General features: G+C 39.9%; 1 protein-coding gene across 1 annotated transcript in view; it reads left to right on the forward strand.

Moving 5' to 3' along the window:
* The window catches only part of SYT1 (synaptotagmin 1), a 535,754-nt gene that overhangs the window by 499,014 nt on the left and 16,329 nt on the right, over positions 1 to 20,411 (forward strand). The gene's annotated exons all lie outside the window — the stretch shown is intronic.

Consider the following 20,411-nt stretch of genomic DNA (forward strand, 5'->3'; position numbering starts at 1 on the left):
TGTGTGTGTGTGTGTGTGTGTGTGTGTGTGTGTGTGTGTGTGTGTGTTGGCAGGCTGAGCATGCATATGGATCCTCATACTTAAGGCTAAGAAGTTGGGACTTTGTCCTGAAGCAGTAATCTCCCAGGAGAGTTGTAGCTACTGTCCAGGAATGTCCCATTATATGCAATTTGGCACATTCTGTGTGAGCTTCTCCCCTTTACCTTACTGCACAAAGAAGATATCTGCAATCTTGGTAGAAAAGTAAAACTCTTATTCCTTATCAGCAATCTGCAGGGTAACAGAGGAAACACTATGATAGGAGCAGCTGTGATTGTGCTGAAGACCGCTTCCTACCATCAACCACCTGGGGAGAAAAAGAATTCAGTCAATATAAATAATAGGCAGATAGGCACCAACCCTAAAGCAAGGAACTTTTTGTAATAGGAGTGAAAAGAAGGGACCAATGAGGGCTACAAGAATCACAGAAGGCTTCTCTGAAGAGGGGATGTTTTCTACCCTAGCCAGACGTAAGGCAAAACCTTTAGGGTCCCGAAGAATCGGGTAGCAGTAGGACTGCAGGGAACCATTTCCTCAGTAGGGATACAGTGATAGGCAAAATAGACAAGTCTCTGATTTCATGGACCACCACAGAAAACACAAGGGCCTGTTTGTTTTGTTTTGTTTTGTTTTTTGCAGGGCCTTGTTAGGGTGCCTGCATCTGAAGGACTTAGATAACTGCCCCTTTTCAATGGCCTTTACTAATTTTCCATTTTATGTACTTCTGTGTATAGAATTGTTTAAAATTCATTTTTCAATTTTTAAAAGTAATATGTGTTCATGAAAAAGCAGTAAAAACAGACCAGAAGTATAAAGTCTCTTCTCCACCCCCATACCCAACCCTTCTATCCAGAGATAACCACTGTTTCAGGTGTATCTGTCCAGAAATTTTCCATGCATATATAAGCACAGAATCTATATTATGTATAAATATTATCATACTATTTTACTTTTTTAAAAATGTAATTCTGCTATAGTGATAGCTCTATAATGTTCATATAGGAGAGACTTGATGAAGGCAATCTGGTTGGGAAAAGGTCTTGAAGCTCTGTTGTAATACACTTTATATAAAATATAATATCAAGGGCTTCCCTGGTGGCGCAGTGGTTGAGAGTCCGCCTGCCGATGCAGGGGACACGGGTTCGTGCCTCGGTCCGGGAAGATCCCACATGCCGCGGAGCGCCTGGGCCCGTGAGCCATGGCTGCTGAGCCTGCGCGTCCGGAGCCTGTGCTCCGCAACGGGAGAGGCCACAACAGTGAGAGGCCCGCGTACCGCAAAAAACACAAAAAAACAAAAAATATATATATATATATATATATATATATATATATAAAATATCAATTGTCAAGATCAAAGAAAGGTGCGTGCTAGAAAGTAAGGAACAGTAAAGCACCACCCAGAAATTCCTTGGCTTTACCACTTAGGCATCTCTGCATGAGAGCACAGAAGAGTTGCCTACCATTTCACTGTGTGAATGGACCATAATTTTTAAATCATACTCTAGTAGTAGATATATAGAGATTGTATGTAGTGATTTTGCCTTCATAAGCAATACTTTTTGAATCTCTTTTTACATGTACCTTTGCATTCTTAGGAAAAGGAATTTAGAGCATAAAATCTTCCAAGCAGAATCCCTGAGTGGAAGGGAACGTGCATTTTAAACGTTGATAAAATGTTGCCATAAAATGTTGCCAAACTGCTCTCCCCAGACGTTTTTCCAATTTACAAGTCAATGGTAGAGACAATCTGTATATTTTAGGATTTGCTTGGAGAAAGTGCTGAGCTAAGCTGCCACAGAACCAGTTCTGCAAGCTTCAGATCAACCTACCTGTTTGCAATCAGGATCCCAGCCATGCATGCAAGTTCAAGGTTCTCTGAGCTTTTGGCATCCCCAGGCAGTTTGCCTGGGTAGTGCAGCTAAACGGGAGTGGTATGGTGCCGCCTACATTAAGAACCATTTTTGTTTTCGCTTTCTGGAGTGTAAATACCTATTAAAGGATTTTCATTCCAAACCTAGGGAAAATTCTATTGAGAAAGTAAACCAGTAAGAGGGAGGGAGCTGTGAAGGCTAAGTCTGAGCCGTCAGGAGGGCAGACAGAAAGAGACAAGGCAGGGAGGCAAGGTCAAGAAATTGAAGAAGGAACTGTGAGACAGTCCTACGACCACTTTGGCCTCCTGAAAGAAAAGGTTTGGTAGATATTTGCCCAAAAGCCCCTCGAGGAGGATTCAGCATCAAGGCTGAATGGCAAAGACAAGAAGTTCAGCACTTTTGCTATTTTCCTCTCTCTCATGTTCAGATACTTCTCAGAAACATACAGCTTCATCTTCATTACCATTTGATGTTTATGTATATAAATCCTCTTCTAAGTAGACTTGGGGGTTTATATGCATGGTTTTGTGATAAAATAAGAGATAATCACTTTTCAAACACAAACATGCGAATGATAGAAAAATGATAGCATTGGTAATTCAGTTTCACGTTTTGTCAAGTATCTTTTTAAAATGCAGTTAATTATATACTAAGCCTTCTCATACATCATTTATGTTATTGATTAAATGTAAAAATGGAAGGAAAAAGACTGAGTCCAATTTATTTTTGCTAAGAGAATGAGTAAAAAACCATCAGCCACGTTAATATTTCAAACAACAAACAATCGGAAATTTATTCCTGCTCTTAAAGAAAAGTTTGGGACTAACAAATTCTTTTACACATGTGCTGTTGATGAAGAAAGGAGGGAGAAGAGGTACAATATGCTCCAGAAAATGATTACACCTTCAGCGAGAAACGGAAAGAACAGCTCCTCTGTTGGCCACTAAGGAAACCATGCTTATGACTTAGTAGTCATAAACAGTGAAAACACAACAAAAATCAGAAGATATACATATACGTGTGTGGACGTAATCGTTCTGTGCTTCGTTTCCTGCGAAACTGTACAAGAGCAATATATTTTTAACTTAATCTAAAATGTAAAGCCTGTATCAATTATCAGTCATCCAAAGTGTCTGTAGTACAATTTGAGGCAGCACGAGAACAATGGAACACACATTCTCATTCAGTCTTTTTTTTTATCTTTATTGGAGTATAATTGCTTTACAATGGTGTGTGAGTTGCTACTGTATAACAAAGTGAATCAGCTATACATACACATATATCCCCATATCTCCTCCCTCTTGCGTCTCCCTCCCACCCTCCCTATCACACCCCTCTAGGTGGTCACAGAGCACCGAGCTGATCTCCCTGTGCTATGCAGCTGCTCCCCGCTAGCTATCCATTTCACATTTGGTAGTGTATATATGTCATTGCTACTCTCTCAATTCGTCCCAGCTTCCCTTTCCCCCACTGTGCCCTCAAGTCCATTCTCTATGTCTGGGGCTGGGCCCAAGGAGTCAGTCGTTTTTAAAACTCTCCAGGTGATTGTAATGTGAAGCCAGTGTTGACAGCCACTGGTAGAGGGTGTCATCACATTGGACGCTTGAAGTGCCCCACAGGGGCCTCAAAATTGAACGGCTAGCCTCAGCTTAAGCACCCAACTAACGGCTTGTGAGTCTTGTCCATTGTAGCCCAAATAAAACCAATCCAAGACGGTTTACCTTCTTCTTCACGCAGCAGGCACTCATGATGTTACAAATGAGAATTTCTTTATCTGCACCCGCATCACTCAGTTTCCATTAAGGAACTGGTAAATTGAGAGAGAATGTGAGCCCTCGAAAGAAGGAAGCTGAATTCATTTGGATTCAAATCTGGAACAGAATTTGAACAAATTTGGAACAGAAAGTTCCAAATTCTCTTTTTTCTAAGTCTTAATAACCTACCTTGCCTCCCTTCTTTTCCACCTGCACCCTCTCTGCACAAACGCATCAGTCATGGAGGTGAGCTCATGGCATCTGGTAGGAGGTCAGATGGGAACTTGATTGACAGGCAAGTCAGGTGGGGGTCACACTGATTGCATCTGAAGGTACCATGCGGGAGTTTCAAGATGGTGGGATTCGGCTATATTCACAAGCACATCTTCCTCCAGTGTTGGCGATCATGCTACCAAATGTGAAAGGGCCCTCACGGCAGGGGCTTCAGACATTTTAGTTGAATCAGGATCAGAAGTCCTCAATTTTTATTTTTTTTTTTAGCATCTTTATTGGAGTATAATTGCTTTACAATGGTGCATTAGTTTCTGCTTTATAACAAAGTGAATCAGCTATACATACACATATATCCCCATATCTCCTCCCTCTTGCGTCTGCCTCCCACCCTCCCTATCCCACCCCTCTAGGTGGTCACAGAGCACCGAGCTGATCTCCCTGTGCTATGCAGCTGCTTCCCACTAGCTATCTATTTTACATTTGGTGGTGTACATATGTCCATGCCACTCTCTCACTTCGTCCCAGCTTACCTTCCCCCTTCCTGTGTCCTCAAGTCCATTCTCTACGTCTGCGTCTTTATTCCTGTCCTGCCCCTAGGTTCTTCAGAACCTTTTTTTTTTTTTTAGATTCCATATGTATGAGTTAGCATACGGTATTTGTATTTCTCCTTCTGACTTACTTCACTCTGTATGACACTCAATTTTTTTAATGAAATATTTCAGGCCTTACGATATTAAGTATAATATAATGAATACTCATGTACCCAGTACACAAAAGAAACAAAACCTAGCACATCTAATCACAATACCTTGGGTACCCTTTCCTATCCTTTTTCTCCCATTCTCTCCTCAGAGGTAACTGTTATCTTAAATTTGCTGTTTGTGATTCTCAGCCTAGTTTCAAGTTTTATGTTCATTATTCCTAAGTATGTTTTTATTACACATACAGTTTTGTTTTTGCATGTTTTCAGTTATATAAATGATATTGTACTCTGGGTATTTTATGTGTTTTCAAACTTTATATATACAAGTGGTATCATATTATGTATCCTTATGCAGGAATGTGTCTCTCCAAATTATATTCTTGAGATGAATCCATGTTGGTTAATGTGAACTTGTTACTTTTAAATTACTGTATAGCATTTCATGGTAGGCATATACCCCAACTGAGGTTTACATTTTTCTGTTGATGAATATTTGGGTTGTTTCCAATTTCTTGCTGTCACAAATAGCACAACAAGGGACACTCCTATACATGTCTCCTTATCCAAACATGGGGGAGTATCTCTAGGATGTTTACGTAAGAGTGAGATTTCTGGGATGTAGGGAATGTACATCTTCAGCTTTTCTAGACATTACCAAATAACACCCTACCAGAAGAATATGAGCATTTCTATTGCTCACATCCTGTCAACACTGAGACTGTTTAACGTTTAAGTAGTCAATTTTAACTGGTGTGTTTTTACCAAACAATCCTGCAGGGGGCAGCATATCCTGGTGATTCTTGCTGTTTCTGCCGCATTACAGTTAATGGGTCCCTTCCTTCACTCCTTGAAATTCTTCGACCTTCTCTTAGTTACTCCTCAACCCGCTTTCTTACCTCCATCAGCTCCCTGGAGATATCTTACACGGACAAATATAACACCATCTGAAAGATGAAAGCTCCCTCCCACTTTTCACTCCACATTCCTGGCACATATCTCTCTCCTCACAGGATGGGAGGGAAATACAGGCAAGCCAGTCTTGAATTAAAATACTCATTCCAGTTCAAAGTAGCATTAACAGAGGATGTGAGTGGACAGCAAAGTCTTCCACAGTTCTGAAACAGTGGTATGTAAACTAATTAGAAGGCATTGCACACTGTCAGAAACTGTTTATGTAAATTGGAAAATAGCTGAGAAGTAGGGAAAAGTATTTCAAAGCAGTGGTGGCTTTGTTTTTCTTCTGGAATAGAAGCTATTTACTCCTTTGCTTTCTTAGTTACATTGTTGCTGGTTCCCTAAGGAAGAAAAAGAGTGTTCAGTTTCAATACACCTCCTTGAATTTCTCTCATTTATACTGAGCTGAAGTCTCTCCATGTCCAGAGCTCCATGGTGGGAATGCAGCCTTCAAAGATGCAATCCTTTCAACAAAGCAGATGTGAAATTGAGCTGTGCTTAAAGATTGAAAATGGCTGCTTTAGAGGAGAGTTTATTGTTAGTACTTTCAAAGTGGTCCTACTGTCACCCCTCTGCTGGGAGTACTTTTTCCTTCCTAGAACTGGATTTTAAAATTTCAGTACTTTAAAATGAATGATAAAATTGTATTACTGTCCTTAAGGGGGAAAGTAGGCAAATAAATATGATTTGCTTTTGGATTGACCACTGTTTTGAGCTATTAAATCTTCTCCCCCTCCATTATCATAGATCAAACTTTCTCCAAATGGAATCTATCAAATACTGTTTTAGCAAAATGTTAATAGGTGTTCTGGGGAGTACAATTTATGTCAGTAAAAATGCTGGGTTGAAGAATGTTTTCTACAGGAAAATCAAGTTTTTCTAATGAAAAAGTTTCTCAGAGTCAGTTATTTGCTGATATGTATTATAAATCTATAAGGCACGACTTCCAGCGATTCTGTGTTTCTACAGCAATTCTGTGTTTCTAAGTGGTTTGACCACAGTTCCCTTTTCCATGAAACACCTGACAGGATTAGAGTTCAGAAGACACACTTTGGAAAATACAAGGATAGATATTCTAAGGTTGGCTACACCATCACCCCGAATCACTGAAACCAGAAATTCACAAGACCCAATTATATGTTATCCTTGACTGAAATTCTTTCATGATAGAGTATCTGTCTTGACATGTTGGTTGGCATACACATTGCTTCTGAGTTGAATGTTATTGTGGAGATATTTGAGGGCAGCCTAATTTTTGCTTCCTGGTCTGTGACTTTTTTTCTGCTTCAATGCCTAAGGAATGTCTGTATTCTCAAACTTCAATTATTCAGTCAGGGATATGTTTGTAGTGTTGAGCATTCTGTTATCAATATGTCCTAGAACATGGTATACTCTTTCAATCTGTAGGCTTCTTTGTCTTTAGTGATACTTCCTTGTATGATATTTGCAAATACTTTTCCTGTTCTATTTATTGGATCCTCTGCTTCAGAGATCCTCAATTATGTTAAGTGCTTTGGAACTCCAATCTATTACCTTCTAATTCCTTTGCTCCTCTTGTATTCACAAGCCTTTCTTCTAGGTCAGTAATTTTATTTGCAGCCATGTTTATTTCATTCCTTGCTACGTCACCTTTACTTATTGTTCTATAATATTGTTTTTGTCCTCAACCTTCTTTAATTCTGTAACCTTCCTGTTGTTCTCTCATCTCATCATTGAGCTCATTTTTCTGAGTGCATGTTCTCATTAACTTGATTCATAGTACAAAGCGCTGCTGAGGAATTTTGTTTTGTGCTTTGGATTATGTTTTCTTTAAGAGTGAGGGTTTTATCATTCCTCTGCGTGCCACGTTCCTTTCTTTTAAGGGTTGGTTGGTTTTGTTTGTTTTTATTTGGGAGCGTTGCCTTAGCATGTTTGGATATTTGTCTCTGTTTTGTTCCCCCCCAACCTTGTTCCATCCGGACCTTCTCTTTGTTCTGACCAAGTGTACGTGACTTCTCCTTGACTCCATGTCCATTGACTCTGACTTGTTTCCACACTGAGCTATGGTTTGAGAACTTGGTATTGAATACCACCCACTTTCCTGTGGGGACTGGAGGGGAAGACTATGTGACATCTGTGTGAATTAGACTGAAGAGAAGCTGTGTGACATCTGTGTGAATTAGAACTCCTGGATTCTGCTCTCTCTGGGATTTGATAGGCGTTTTGAACTAAGTTTTAACCCCTCCCTACTATCAGGACTCATATCCACCCTGAAGGGGGACACTCTGGGATTTTTTTTCCACAATCATTCAACACATTTTTATCGAGTACCTATTCTCTACTAGGCACTATTCTAATCTAGGCACTGGAAACAAATGAGACAAAAATCCCCTTTCTTGTGAGTTTATATTCATTGTGGTATCTTGACTGATACAACGTGGTATCCAAAAGAAGCTGCCCACTTCTGCCTAATGGCCATTCCACCACCCCTTAATCAAAAGAGAGGAAAAAAAATAAGGATAGTCATTCAGTTCAATTTTCTGTAGATCTGAGGGCAATAATGAAGGCAATAAAATTCATCAAATTCGCCAGTGAAGCTTCAGAAGGGCAGGGAGGAAGGTCAAGTTTAGGAGCTACACTGTGTCACTCCAGAATCTTCTCTTTTCCTGGCCTGCATTTTGCATGCGTGTGTACATGCCCATGTTTTGTTTTGTTTCGGTGTCCATACTAGTAAGGGGCACTCCTTGCCTTAATTTGGTAGCTGGTTTGTTGTTTGGAAGGAGAGAGCTAATGTTTCTTGGGGTTGGCGTTCACTTTTTTAGTTGTGAGAGAAAAATGGAAGATTCTATGACCTGTTTTCACTCTATCACCTTCAGCTGGAGGCCTCAACTTGTTCTTTTAACTAAATATCCTGTCTGTGGTCTGCAAATATAAAATTACCATGAATAGCTCCTTCCTCGTAATTATTCAAGTATTGAATACTTTAAGACTCAGATTTAAAAAAAGAAATCAAGCTGAAGTGGTTTGGTTGGGTTGTGTGCCAGCTCCTCTTGGCTAAAATACATTTCAAGGACTTAAACTTGAGAGCACTTCTAAGAAGTTGGTTATTCTGGATTCCTTCATATCTAGGGAACACATTTGTCAGAAGAGCTCTTCAATTTCATGACACCTTATGCTCAAGATTTTTCTTGCACAATCCCATAAGAATCCAACCTCTCTTCTGAGTGTGTCAAACGCCTACACAGTTAGTAGCAGGCAGAGACAGGAAGTGAGAATAAATACCTATCTCTAGGCTTCCGCTAAGATATGGGCTCTGGGTTAGCATGAGAAACCCCAAGCACCTAGACCTATTTGCTGAACCTACACAGTCAAAGAAATAACCAAACACTTGTGCCTTTTATTGTGTACAGTAAGAGACTGACCATTACCTACAAATGTCTCCCAAATAAATCATACTTAATTCAGATTATGAGGAGAATATTTGATAAAGGGAATTTCAACGGCACTAGATTGCATCTTCTTGTGTCACTACCATGTCTCTAATGTAATTTCCCCCACCCAGAAATGTAATTCTCAGCCAGTTGCCTTGAAAGCTGGTTACCTTGGAGATGATTATCAGTATTATGATGACCTATTTAGAGGAATTTCTGCATTGCCAGAAAACAAATAACCACAGAGAGAGCCTTACAAAGGAATGATGCTCGTTCCCTGGAAGTGCCTTTACAAACGAATGCCATAGATGTGATGTATTATGTGTGTGTGTGCATGCGTGTGTGTTTGGTGTAGATTTGTCCATAATTAGGATTTACATTTTTGTGGAATGGCAGTTGTGCTTACGTGCTTTAAGAGCAAAGAAGGCAGTAAAAACCACAGCAGGAATAAGCATATAGACATCTTCTCTCTTCCTACAATTTGAAATGCATGGCCATGGTTGTATTGATTTCTCATCAGTGTTAACATAGTTTCCATTTGCCCAGTTTCTTTTTCTTGCTCAGGCTCTGTTTTTTGAGGATTTTCTAGGGGTGCTGGAGTGTGGCTGACAGGTGATTGGTGAGGATTGATTTTTACAAACCAATTGATTGACTGTTAATAGTTCCCAAATAAACTTAGAGCTGCTATTTTGATTTCCTCAGAATTATGCCACAAAGTCTGCGTTCTAACTCTATTTGGTCTCCCATTCTTCCGTGAAACTAGTGTTTGTGATTATAGGCAGATTGGACTTTTTAAGTTTTTAAGTTTAAATGTTTTTCATTATCATTGTACTATCCATTAATGCTTCATCTGCCTTTTTTTTTTTTTGGAGAAATTTTTGTACTACTTTAATGTGGACCTTAAAAAATTCCAGTGATAAATATTAAAACTTTATTACGATCAAAGACACAGGAAAAAACAACGTAAACCAAGCATTACCCTAAATAGAACCAATAGACCTTAAGTTCCAAATTTAATATTTGTTCTTAGGTTTTCAGGTTAAAATTCACTCATTGTAGCTTCCTCCAAGGTAATAACAACGTGTCCATATTTCCCACCATCTTCTCAGATCATCTTGCAAAGCATTGGACACATAATGAATGTTCAATAAACCTGACTCGTCGTATAATTTGCCCTCCAGGAACTTCCAAAACCTTTTTACATTCCAACTCAGTTTTCATCTGCTCATGTTCAGCAAGATTATGTAGGGATCTCCTTTTTTTAAGCAATATGCAGTAAGTCTGTTTTCAGAGAGGATCTTGAGTCAAGGTCAATTAACTCATTCAGGCCCTATTTTCAATTTTTGTACTGTAGACCTGTCCTTATGCCTGAAATCGCATCACTCTGAACTGAGGGCAAATATCAAATTCATATTAGTTACCTAATTAAATTCTTTGGACTGTTCTGACTGCCATGTTGAAAATGCCAGTGTAAGAAAATTTTCTTCCATTTGACTAAATATAACTCTTTCTCTTTCAATATTTTTGAGAGGGAAATACACTGATCGTTTAATGAATAATTCCTTAGCTAAATTTTATCTCCTAAAATCTAGCACTATATTATTCAAATTGATCCTGTAAAATGTTGACTTCTCTCCCTCTAACAGAGTTGTTAGGAACGGTTTTACCGAAAAAGCATTAACATTGCTTATTGGTATATGGCCTTTGACTCATTTATGCCATGTCCTAAAAGAGGCATTAAAAACACAGAGAGATTTTCTACTTAATTCAGAGACCGTAAATGGTCTTAGAACATAATGTCTTCCCTCTTATTCATTTATTCAATAAAGATATTTAACTGTCCCTTTAAAATGGCTTTCGGATAAAGTAACAAGTTGTGAGTTGTTTGAAGTACCTGCACATCCAGCGCTGCTTGGTAAGAATTAACCCTTTTGAATCTAGGCTTGTATCCAAATCATCCAGAATATTTCCAAAAAGATTCAGAATCAGACCTCTGACTCTGCCCAACAATGCCACTAAATTAATTCACTCTGCATTCTCTGGGATGGCCTTTCAAGGCAAATCATGAACTTGCATTAGAATATTTGCTTTGTGCCTAATCTTCACTCCTAGAGATGACAGTTCTTAACGTTTAACACTCGCCATCCTTCCCACCCTGATGCTAAACTGGGAAGAATGAGAACAGAATGTTCTAACCTCATCCATACCACAGGTTGTTATTCAAGGGAAAAAACATATCTCATGGCCTTTTGCTAGATAAACTTGCTTTACAAACAAGGCAAAATCTTCTGAAGGATGATATGGAATAGCTTTTCTCCAAAAGGAGACTTTTGGAGTCTTGGAGTCATGACTTTATTCCCTCTGCTCTAAGAAAACTCATGTCCTAAATTGCTAGTGATCTGACGCAAATCATGAGATTTACTCACTACAATTATTCCAGCTGGTCATTTCTGTCAAGTTCTATTCAATCCAGAGCAGCACCTGTTAGAGTGTTTCCGATGAGAAGCTTGGGGAAAGGGTTATTGGGTAAATGGGCTGTTTTCACCAAGTCCCATTTGCCATCCTTTTAGTGATTGATAGCCATCCTTAGTGAAGATTATAAAAAGAGAAGCTGCTTTAAAATGGAGAGTCAAAAAGTTTCCACGAAGAAATGATATAGAGCTGAGCTTAATTACAGAGGTATAGGGTAGGAGGAGGCATTTCAGGCATGTGGCCCCAAAGAGGGATGAAACAGTGTATTCAAGGTGCTGAAAGGGCTGGAGCAGCAGGGGGAGTACCCTGAGAGACGAAACTGAAGAGGTAGGTATGAGCCAGACCATTCAGGGTCTGTTAGTCTAGTTAAGAAATATGAACATTAAACTTACAGTATAATTACTGGATTGAAAACCATGTAAGGAGTTATATCATGTTTTAATCATCCTTCCTTGCACAATGTATAGAGTCTAAAACTGATCAAGTTTCTGAATGTTAGATTAGGATGAATGTTCAAAGTCGCAGGGTTTCTATGATCACTGATATTAACTGTCTGACCATGGACCCGTCACTTAGTCTCAGGTCCCTCAGCTTTAAAATGGAGGTAATGAAACCTCTCTCTCGCCGTGGCCACGAAGAATAAGTGAGATAAAATACAAAGAGTGAAAAATAAAGTGCCTGCTAAGAATTTTTTTTCAATCGGAAAGAATATGCAGTACAGGCCTTAGATGTGGGCAAGAAGGGACCGTGCCCTGGAACCCAGAGTTTAGAGATCCTACTGTGGTCCTCCTCTATCTACCCTTCCAGGGGATGAAGAATCCTCAAGACCAGCAGAACAGAACATGCTCATCTAGGGGCTGTACCCAACTCTCCATTCTAGACCGGGCTCTGGGTACCTCAGATCCAATGTTCCCTGCCAAAATGATCTCAAGTTTATTCACGAGGTCTTTGAAGACTTTTTTTCCCCCAGATATGACCGCCTGAAGGCAAGTGCATACCCCATGGCTAAAGAGCAGTTTTTGGACACATGCAGTCTGGGGCGTCCCCATGGGTGTATGTGAAACTTCTTATGGTGTGCGTGGGAGTTTAGCGAGGAGAAAAAGGGGGCCGTTTCCATTGCTGAACCCCAAGGAGTCTGAGAACTCTTGATTTAAAGCTGGACTTCCTGGTTATTATGTGTTAAGATATGAGAATAGAAACTACATATTTTAACAGTTTGTGTTTTAGTTTATAACATTTAACAATTTAGACATATGGTATATGGACTTGCATTTGAAGTTTTAACCTGGGCCCTGCAAATGTTACAGGCAGGTATATATGTATCCTATTATTTATAAAATCCTGCATACCACACAAAATTCCATTTCATTTAAACCGCCTTAAGATGTATGGGTTGCCTATTTATGAAAATCACTTTAGGGCAACCATGAAATTCCATTATGCTCGGGAAGGCTGGAAAAGGCCAAGGGAAAAAAAACAAGTTCAAAGAAAGGCAATCCATCTAGTGACCTCTTTTCTTCTCTACACAAGCAAAAACACCATCCAAATATCACTGTACGGTGTTTTGTGAAATTGTACATCTATATGTGGAGGTGGAATGAAAAGAGGACATAAGAGCTGGTCTTGTTGAGAACTAACATAAGGTTACTTCTCTCTTTGTGACATTCATTTGGACTCCCTAAGTGTAGAGCCTTGAATTCAAACTAAGCGTTTCCAACCGAGTGAAGGGTATCCATCTGCTCCAAATTCCTCTCACTGTCATTGCCATACAAATCATTTAGCAAGAAAACATATGCTGTCTTACGCTATCTTTCCTAATACAAAAGATGTGAGTTGATTTAAACTTAACTTTTCAGGAATTTCTGTCTTCTCCTCCCAACCAAATGTGAGCTCTTTGAAGAACAAACTGGGTTCTATAGTTTTCTGTATCCCCTCACTCTCTTCCCTAAGAGTTTGCTCAACAGATATTTATACCTCACTGACTGATGCGATCATTTAGCAAATATTTACTGGATTCTACCATGTGCCAGGCTCTGTGTCAAGCATGAGGGTACAAGATTGAATGGGACACTGGCTAAAAGATAAATGCCTGGCACATAATAGGCACTCAGTAAATGAGAGACTGAGCAGGTGAATGAATAAATGAATGGATGCATCAATGAGTGAATTCTGTACCACAGAACTAAGGAATAATATCAAGAAAAATGGAATAACCACTTAAGTTATATTAAACCAAAAGTCATCAAAGTAAAAGATGTCAGCCTGTAGAATATCTATGATTCAAGAAAATGTCAGGGACATCCCTGGTGGTGCAGTGGTTAAGAATCCGCCTGCCAGTGCAGGGGACACGAGTTCGAGCCCTGGTCCAGGAAGATCCCACATGCCGTGGAGCAACTAAGCCCATGCGCCATGACTACTGAGCCTGCACTCTAGAGCCCGCGAGCCACAACTACTGAACCCGTGCACCACAACTACTGAAGCCCGTGCGCCTAGCACCTGTGCTCCACAACAAGAGAAGCCCCCGCAATGAGAAGCCCGCGCACCACAATGAAGAGCAGGCCCCGCTCGCCGCAACTAGAGGAAGCCAGCGCACAGCAACCAAGACCCAATGCAGCCAAAAATAAAATAAATAAAATAAATAAATTTATATATATATAAAAAGAGTAAACAAATTAAAAAGAAAATGTCAAATGTGGGGAAAATAAAAGCAGCCCTAACATTTATACCTCTGGGCCATCTCCGTGGCTATTTAGTGTGTGGCTCTGGAATCTTGCAAAGAATTAAACTGATCCATAGAAACCAAATATTCTATATAAAGAATTTGACTAACTCTAACACCCCAACTCTCACTTCTCCCAGATTTAGGGATGAAGAATCTTAGGTGTCAATTCCATAGAAATCAGCATGTACAATAACATTATTGTGAGTTTTTACTGAGATCTGAAATACTGATATGCTGTGCTTGATTTTAATCACAAATTTGCTTCATAAAAAGCAGTAAAATCACCACAGAATTATATTACTCCTTGTCATTTTCCTATATGCAGTATAATATTGAAGTCATAGTTTATTTTTATTTTCTCCTTACAGTATTGTAAGAAAACCAGATTACCAAGGTAGAAGTTGATCTCTCTTGCAAAGCTACCTATCTTCCTGACATGCAGAGCACCAGCTGATTTCGAACAGAGTTTCACAGCTTTATAAAATAGAACCATATTTGGCCATCAATGAACCAAAATAAAATACCTCTCTAGAAGGATAAAGGAAATCAATATTTACATAAAGAAACTTAATAACAAGCCAACCATGGTGTTCAAAGTTTTGTGTCTTTTTAAAATAGGGCATGCATTATTCATACTGTAAAATCTCAAACCAAAGGTGGAAAGTATGAGTTATCAGCAATATTCTAAGTCTTAAAAACCATTATCTCCCTTGTAGAAGAAAAATGAAAGCCACTTTGTTCATCCTATTCCAGGTCGGCATGCTTAACAATGTCACTTAAAGGCAGGAGGGGGACAAAAAGGAAAAAGAAACCTTCCTGAGATCATGAATTCATCTCCTTTCTCAAGCAGAGAAAGAAGCAGTGAGACATTTCCAACGAAGAAAATGTAGGGGCCGTTCCCCCACTCCCTAGGAGACAGACCCAGGCACTTGACAAGTTCTAGAAGCAATTCAAAGTGAGGACATGGAGAGAGATTCCTCCACTCCCTATGGAAACATTTCCAAATCTCTCCCTCCATTATCCTTAGACAGGCTCAGTCCATAAACTTTCTAATATTTGGACTGCAAAATGTCTAGAAGACACATAGATATTTTAAAGCAAGTACATGCAAGGAATAGGGAGTTAATGAGAGTGAAATCCATTCTGGCTGAACCAATGTGAGAGCTGGGTGAAGCTGAAGTAACCCCACCACAGAGCACAAACCCTGTTCAGTCATATTAAGTGTAAGAGCATCTCTATTCTCACATTGTTTTTGTTTTGAACTCAGGCTGAACTGCCTGGAAACCTTCTCTATGTGGATAAGGAGTAGCATCCATTTATTGCCATATTACATGTGCTTAAAAATCCCAGCAATGGGGGCTTCCCTGGTGGCGCAGTGGTTGAGAGTCCGCCTGCCGATGCAAGGGATACGGGTTCGTGCCCCGGTCCGGGAAGATCCCACATGCCGCGGAGTGGCTGCGCCCGTGAGCCATGGCCGCTGAGCCTGTGTGTCCGGAGCCTGTGCTCCGCAACGGGAGAGGCCACAACAGTGAGAGGCCCGCATACCGCAAAAAAAAAAAAAAAAAAGAAAATCCCAGCAATGTTATCCAGTTACCAATGTTATATCATCAAGTAGAAATGTCTAATAATTGTTAAAAAAAAAAAAAAAAAAGGAGGAAAGAAAGAAAGGAAGTATCTTACTAGTGATCTTTCATCTGGCATAAATAAGAGGCTAAGCCCAAATGTCCAAAAAAAGAAAAAGAAAAAAGTCAAATTTGCTGTTTGCAATTTTGTTTGCTTTGCTGAATCCTTGGACTGTTTTTGTTTTTCCAATCAGCTCATACAAACAGTTTATACATGGTCATTCCATGAAACTTTTTGTAGTCATCCAGAAAGAATCAAACATAATTACTACGGTTCCTAGTCTCATGTGTTTGCCCTTCCCAAAAGATTTTCCAAAGTTCAGGAAGAAGAGGGTTGAATTACAGATGAGGAATTTCACCTTCAATACTGAAAAGGAAAGATTTGGGTTTTGCAAACACAGTGAACCCCTTCCTCTACCAAGGGTGGAGCTCAAACCCTCACACTGTTCTTTTACTTGCCCATAAACGCACCACATCTGGAAAATCTTTCTTGGCTGTAGTCCTACTCCATAGGTTTTGTTCATGCATTCCCACAGTTTTAGTCAAGAGGCTGGCGGTCACGTACAGTCCACTTTGGCAACAACAAAAATGACTGTTGGAATTCAGTGGCTTCCTCTACCACGACCAAAAATGCTTTCCACTTAATTCATAACAATAGCATTTTGCGCTTATGTATTTGTCTCATCAAAGCACGCTGCCGCCATTAATGAGCTAAATCAGCCTTTGCTATTTTATAATGTCTCACTACAATGAGGTTGCTTTTCTCTGTGGCAGTCACTTGTGTCATGTTGTTTTCTTCTAGCAAACACTGAACTTAACTAATGTAAATTCATTTTTAAATTGTGGGCTCAGAGGAAAATTTTCCTGGAATATATTTTTAATGCTGCATCCTTACTATAACATTACAGGGAGCATTTTCAACTATAAAGACACATAAGTTCTCCAATGTAGCCTTCTCTAAGTACTTGTAAATTATTTATAAAGACCCCCGCAAGTAAATGTGTTATAACTGCCAGTGATGGAAACGGAAATTGTCTGCTCTGTGAGCCCTATTACTATTTATTTGTATACTGTTTAATGATTGGCTTACTGATGAAATACTCCGTCAGTGTACAAGAAAAAGCCGCAGTTGGCAAGGAAACTCTAAATCCTAAATCTGTCATGTTTTAACTCTGCTGTCTCTGCTACTGCTAGACCACTTTTTTTTTTTTTGTAATACTGATATGGCAGTTTAATTCAATGATAATTAGATTTATCTGTCTACTGTAAGATATACAAACATATACTTTCTGCATTCCTCTAGGAAAAAAAGTAAGTTTCATGTCATGGACCACTTTTTACAAGCGCTTAATGGCTCATTCCTAGGAATTTGATCTCAAGTGGAAAGGAATGGCTCTCTGAAAATAAGTGCATGCACACTTTCAAGTTTAGACAGCGATGGAATCCTCAAGACCCTAGGTTGAGAAACTCTGTAAACATTGGTTGGTTGCCTCCCAACTTCTATTCCCAGCATTCTTGGTAAGGGCCTTCTAATTCCTGTTTGAGGAACTACCATATTCTTCTATTCTTAGCCTTGTACTTAGGCTAGAGTTGCACCTACACCCAACTCCAAAGGTAGGATTCCTGGCACTCCTGATTGGTTTGGGGATGGGCACATGACCCGGGACTAAGCCAGTCTTAGCTCATCACATCATCTTCAACACGGGGATTAATATAGGGTTGACATTTCATCTATGTTTGTCCAATCAGAGTGAACTTGGGACTTTTCCTGGGAATTCTATATAGATTCTCTTTCCTTTGGATGGTATAGTGTGATGATATGAGACTTGAAGCTGGTACAGTCATCTATATCCTTAAGAGAAAAGCCTAGGATATCTTGGGGAGGCCACCGTGTGGAATTTGCAGAGGACTCTGTAGAAAACAGTAGAGACACAGGCAAACCTGGGACCGTGATATTGCTGACTCTGTATTAAATAGGGAGCAGATTGAACTGCTGTAACAAAGAGGTTCCAAAAGATACAACTGATGTTTGAAATTCTTTATCTCCCTCATGTCCATAGGTGGGTGGGTGGGCAAGATTGGTAGGCAGTTTGGGGCTGTGAGGTCATTTAGGAACCCAAGATCTTCCTACCTTGTTGTCCTGTTCCCCTGGAGTACTGACTTCATGTTGCAAGGTAAAAGCTGGTTCACTGCCCTCCCATATCATCCATGTTTCAGCTGCAAGAAAAAAGAAATGAAAAGTGGAGGGCGTGAAGCTTATTTTAAGGTAGGATTTACCAATTTTAGCTCTATTGATATTTTGGAGGTGATGATTCTTTACTGTTAAGAGCTGTCCTATACATTGTAGGATGTTTAGCAGAATCCCTGGCCTCTACCCACTTAAGGCCCATATCACCTCCCCAAGTTATGACAATCAAAAATCTCCCCAGACATTGCAAAATGTCTGGGGGATGAAACAGCCCCTCCATTGAGAGCCACTGTTTTAAAGATATGCTATGGAGTTCACACACAACACTTCCATTCACTTCCAATAGCCAAAGTTACTTATTTGGCCATACTGAGTTGTAAGAGAGTCTGGGAGAAATATTTCTAGCTGGATGAAATGGTGCCCAGGTAAAACTCAGGAGTTTCATTGCTAAAAAAAAAAAGGAGGGGAGAGAATTCCCTGGCAGTCCAGTGGTTAGGACTCCATGCTCTCACTGCCGAGGGCCCGGGTTCAATCCCTGGTGGGGGAACTAACATCCCTCAAGCTGCACCGCCCAGCCAAAAACAATAAATAAATTTTATACATCTTTTAAAAATAAAAAGAGGGGAGAAAAGGATTTTAGGGGACAATTAATCTTTGCCACACAGCCCTACTTCTGGACTTTTCCACCATATGTGGTGGACTGAAATGAGTTTTCAGTCACTTGAAATTTGGGACCTTACTTGATAAAAGTGCTACTTTCCTCTTCCAACACGATAAGTTGAAATTTACTGAACATTATCCATGGGGTGGGCGGGGGGGGGGGGGGCGGGAAGGTGAAAGGAATGATACCTAAAGTTACTCAGAAGCTGGTTACTGGCTCAGAAGGGATTGAACAAAACAACTGAAATGAGGCTGTTTCATAACAAGTCTTTGGTTGAAATGGAAAGGCCATGGTTACAAGGGCCCACGGTCACTGTGGTAGTTAAGAAAGAAGACAGTATAATTATGCAAAATTGTCAAGATGAAAACTGCAGGCATCTTGCATTATTCGGCTTTGAACTGCTGCTTTCTAGTTCTCATTGTAAATACAAAAAGCCTTTAGTGGCCTCTTTATATCTCACACAAAAGGATCATTGCTTACAGCCAGCTGTTTTGCAATTCTATTTCTATGAAGTTAGCATAATTGGACATTAGAACTGCCTAAGGGAAGAAGGGGGTGACAATGTTCTTGGGTACTAAAGTAGAGTATGGAATAGTAATGGAAGGATCCCCCTTGTTACAAGGAGATAGTCTTCCCAGAGTTCATCCTGAAGCCAATAGTTCTGAATTCAAAACACATTTTCCCACAAGAATATTGTTTTTATGTTATTAGATAACCAGAGAAGTCCTCCAATACCAGAAAAGAAAGAGATGTATGCTTTGCAATAGTACAAAAGAAAATGCTGCAGGGCAGACAAAGGTTTGTCTGAAGGTTCTGACTGAGAAAATCATCAGTAAAGTCTTCAGGGACGAGGTGACTTTTAAATCACATTTACAATGGGAAAAGAAAGCATCTCAGGCTAAAGGACAGGCAGTTCAAAGACGGGGCATTCAGTTCTCTGTGAGGACGAGTGAGTATCGACCAGGAGTGGAGCACAGGGTTTGTGGAAATGAGATGAGGAAGTTAGGATGGGCTGTGAATGCTATGGTAGAGTTTGGAGATTTTTTACGTTGGCAAGTCATTAAAGGCTTTTAATGAGGGAGCTAGTGTGATCAAATGTCATTTTAGCAATTTTAGGAAGACTAGTTTGATGTTGATGGCATGGTAGCAAGAGAGATTGGATTTCTGATCTCGAGATGTGGCAACAAGTTAGAGAGAACCAACAAGTGTGACAAGGTGAAGGGAAGTTGGCAGGATGTGGTGGCTCACTCTTCATGGGAGGTGGAAAAGGAGGAATCAAAGATGGCCCCAAATCAGGCTGGACTCATGACACAAGAACAGGCCAACAGGGGAGGTAATGAGCTCAGTAGGTTTCTGTCCCAAGGATAAAAGAGCCGAGGGAGTTATAGTTATGGCCTTATAGTACAGCGTGTGGGCTGCACTTACGTTTCTGCAAAGCTCACCCAACATGGTGTCCCTATAATTGAAGGAAAACAACTTACTGAATTTCATACTTAGTTCCAAGGTCTTCCTCCAAGGTTACTCTATGTCCTTTTTTGGGAATGTATCTCTACATGTTGAAACTGTGCCAGGGACACCAGTGTTGGTGAAAACATTACATTCCAGTGCCAGACTCTGTGGCCAGAAGCTGTTTAACTGAGGTGGCAGTAATATTGAAATCATAAGGTTGTACTGCAGGGTGTCTGAGAAAAGTAGTGTAGAGAAAAATCCTATTAAATGTGTGCTAAAATAATATCAAATGTGATTACACTTGAGAGTCTTGGGGCAGATGAAGGGAGAGG

Source organism: Monodon monoceros, unplaced genomic scaffold (genome assembly GCF_005190385.1).
Source record: "Monodon monoceros isolate NGI ecotype Baffin Bay Population unplaced genomic scaffold, NGI_Narwhal_1 Super_Scaffold_6, whole genome shotgun sequence".
NCBI classification, from domain to species: Eukaryota; Metazoa; Chordata; class Mammalia; order Artiodactyla; family Monodontidae; genus Monodon; species Monodon monoceros.